Raw genomic sequence first — 4,089 nt, 5'->3', positions numbered from 1 at the left:
AAGGTTTCTTTTTTTTTTTTTCCTTTTCCTTTTCTTTGAGACTGAGTCTCGCTCTGTCACCCAGGCTGGAGTGCAGTGGCACGATCTCAATCACTGCAACCTCCGCCTCCCAGGTTCAAGTGATTCTCCTGCTTCAGCCCCGAGAGTAGCTGGGACTACAGGCACGTGCCACCATGCCCAACTAATTTTTATATTTTTAGTAGAGACAGGGTTTCACCATGTGGTCTTGAACCAGGCTGGTCTCGAACTCTTGACCTCAGGTGATCTGCCCACTTCAGCTTCCCAAAATGCTGGGATTACAGGCATAAGCCACTGTGCCTGGCCTATAACGATTTCTTTTACCCCCTCTACATTAGATCCAGGGTATTGAGGCAGGTGTCCTGACTATCTCCTCTATCTCCTCCAGCGCCAGTGCTCACAGCTGCCTGCCTGCAGAGTTGAGGGAGGGGAGGCGAGACAGGGAAGGCGATAGCTCCTAGGGCCACACTGTGACTACTGAAATATGAGCCCGGGGCCAAGGTAGTTTAGGGGAGGGGTTTCACCTCCTAAGAGGGTGTGCAGGTCTCTCTTTGGAAAGACTCCAGGGTGCTAATGAGGGGCCAGGAATTTCCTAATACTCTGGGGGTGTCTCTTCTCCTTCTCTTGGGGTCCCCCTAGTTTGCGAGGCGGAGGCTCCCTCAAGCCTGTGGTGCTCGCGTAGCTTCAACCCTAGAGAGGAGAAAGCTGTCTTCACTGGTCCGTCGCCCCAACCTGGGGTGTTCTCCACCACGCACGTCACCTGCAGGGCCACGCGGCCGGGATGCCCCTTGCCTGCACCCTCAATGCTCAGGAGGCGGCAAGGTCACGCCCCCTCTCCGTCCCGCCCCGTCCTGTTATTTCCCTGGCCCCCGCCCCCTCTCCGGCCTTTGGCATCCAGTCCCCCGCCGGTGGACCACGATCCGCCACGCCCCCAACTGCGGGCCACGCCCCATCCAGACCCCGCCCACCCCAGGTCCCACCTCGCCAAGGCCCCGCCCCGTTATTCCGCCCCTCTGCGGGTCCAGGTACTTGTGGTCAAGTATGGGGTCACCGCGTCCCCGCCCCCCAGGGACCTCTCATCCCCTTTTGCCTTGTCCTTTAATTCGGGTCGTCGTCTTTCCTCTGCATTTGTTTGTTTCCAGAATTAATAAGACTAAAATTATTTTTGAGATTTATTTTTAAGGGTATTTAGAGACTTCCCTTTAGGTAGTAGGGGGTACCTTGCGGGAAGGCGGGCGCTCCTCGATTTGATAAGTGATTTCTTCAGGGTTGCCAGGCTGAGCCGGCTCACGGGAGGAGCGCTTCTGCAGGGATTACAGTCGGCAAACATTTACTGTTTATCTGCAAGCCTCAGGGCCTGCGGGAGGAGGGTGAGCGTCTTTCTAATGCAAAGGAGGAATAATAATGGCAATAACAGCTCGCCTCGGGCTAATTTATTATATTTATTTATTTTTTGAGACGGAGTTTCGCTCTTGTGCCCCAGTTTGGAGTGCAGCGGCGCGATCTCAGTTCACTACAACCTCCGCCTCCCGGGTTCAAGCGATTCTCCTGCCTCAGCCTCCCAAGTAGCTGGGACTACAGGCAGGTGCCACCACGCCCGGCTAATTTTTGTATTTTTAGTATAGAGGGGGTTTTACCATGTTGGTCAAGTTGGTCTGGACCTCCTGACCTGAAGTGATCCCCCACCTCGGCCCCCCAAAGTGCTAAAATTACAGGGGTGAGCCACCAAGGCCTTGGGTTAATTTACAAAGCATGTTCACCACCACTGTCTCATTTGATCCTTTTTTTTTTAAGCCTTTTTTTCTGTCCCCATTTTAAAGACGGCGAAACTGACGCCTGGGGAGGCGAGTTGGAGCTAGATCTGCCTCATTTCAGGTCTGTCTTGTCAGACAAACATATTTAAAACTAGCAAGTATGGAGAAAATGAATGTTGAGTAAATAATTTTAGTGAATATATCCTATTATGTTCCAATGAGGGGCTTTTTAAAATTTGATTTTATTTTTGTAACAGAAGCTCTTATTTCCACATCTTCTTAAAGGGACTTTACTATTCCATATATTGAAAGCACAATTTAAAGAGAACAAGGCCAGGTGCTGTGGCTCATGCCTGTTATCTCAGCACCTTGGGAGTCAGGAGGATCGCTTGAGCCCAGGAGTGTGAGACCAGACTGGGCAACACAGTGGGGCCCCGGCTCTACAAAAGTAAAAAATTAGCTGGATGTGGTGGCGCATGTCTGTAATCCCAGCTACTCAGGAGGCTGAGGCAGGAGAATCACCTAACCCAGGAGGCAGAGGTTGCAGTGAGCCGAGATGGCGCCACTGCACTACAGCCTGGGTGACAGAGGGAGGATCTGTCTGTGGAAAAAAAAAAAAAAAAAAAAGAAAAGAGAGAGAGAGTGAGAACATATCAGATTTGAATAATTATATAATTAAGTTACCACAGGGCACAGACTTGTACCCTGATTTGTTGCTTGTGCAGACACATCTTACCTGGTCCTTTGGCGGAGAAGGGTCAAGATGGCTGGCCCCACCAGGGAGTTGAGGCTGGGCTGGAGCCACAGGAAGGATGGAGACACAGAGGGAAGGGTGCTTGAGACTCTCGCAGCTGTCTCCGTGGTTAAGCATTTACTCCAAGCCCAGCTGCCTGCACCCAGGAGCAGCTGCGGGTCAGGCTCACCTGACCCTCATCTGCTGAGAGGCGCGTCCTGTCAACCCCAGCCCCCTGGCTGGACCAACCAAGGGAGGACTGCCTCGGTCTCCAGGTTTCTTTTGCATGAAAAGCTGTGCTCAATAATCCTATCAAAGCTGTCAGCCGACCAAGCCCAGAGAGCAACTGTCTCAAGGAAACAGTAAACCAGATGAAGGATGTCTTTCTCCGATTCGGTTGACATGCTTTATGTGTGATCACTCTTACGACAACAGCAGGTATATAAAAAGGCTCAGTTACAGTTTCTTGGAAATAATAAAGTAACTCGGAGGGACTCGTATGCCAAGGAGCCTGAAGATGAATGCCCGGCCGTAAAAGTGGGCTCTCTTCATATTTCATAAAGCTGTGGTTCAGCTGTCTGGCAGGTTGAGGAATGAAAGGTGGGATTATTTTAGGAACGTTTTATGTTGCATCCAGAAGCATCCAGTTTATTGTATAAACAGTACTTAGACTTGAATGAAGGCAACAAGCATAGTCATTTTCTCCCTTCAGAAATCCTTTTCAGAGATAACAGTTTTAGGGCTGAGTATAACATCAAATAATTATCAGCTATTGCTATACAGGAAGGAAATCCGTCTTCCATCGCTATAGTGTATGCCATGCATCAGGCTACTTGGGGTTGAGGAATTATTGTCTCAGTGTTACAAATGGGGAAACTGAGGCTCAGAGTGGCAGCGTGACTTGTGCAAGGCCTTGAAACAGAAAAGAAACAGGGCCAGGAGAGGTGGCTCACACCTGTAATCCCAGCACTTTGGGAGGCCGAGGCAGGGGGATTACTGGAGCTCAGGAGTTCAAGGTCAGCCTGGGCAACACAGTGAGACCCCCCATCTCTATGAAAAATATAAGCAATTAGCCGAACATGGTGGCACACGCCTGTAGTCCCAGCTACTTGGGAGGTTAAGGTGGCAGGATCACTTGAGCCCGGGTGGTGGAGGCTGCAGTAAGCTGTGATTGCGCCACTGCACTCCAGCCTGGGTGGTGGAGAGAGACCCTGTTTCTTAAAAAAGGAAAAGAAAAGAAACAGACTGGGAATCAACCGAAGGACCAGACAAGAAGTCTGTACACGAAATTGTCTGTACACTGTAGACTTCATTATCTAGTTTAAAACGGATTCGTTCTCTTTAAATTGTGCTTTAAACATATGGAATAGTAAATTCCCTTTAAGAAGACTTGGAAAGAGGCCGGGCGCGGTGGCTCATGCCTGTAATCCCAGCACTTTGGGAGGGTGAGGTGGGTGGATCACGAAGTCAGGAGTTCAAGACCAGCCTGGCCAAGATGGGGAAACCCCGTCTCTACTAAAAATACAAAAAAAAATTAGCCAGGTGTGGTGGCACGTGCCTGTAATCCCAGTTACTCCAGAGGCT

This window comes from Mandrillus leucophaeus, unplaced genomic scaffold (genome assembly GCF_000951045.1).
Source record: "Mandrillus leucophaeus isolate KB7577 unplaced genomic scaffold, Mleu.le_1.0 Scaffold29, whole genome shotgun sequence".
In the NCBI taxonomy this organism is placed as follows: Eukaryota; Metazoa; Chordata; class Mammalia; order Primates; family Cercopithecidae; genus Mandrillus; species Mandrillus leucophaeus.
Note: the sequence above shows the minus strand (reverse complement) of the source record.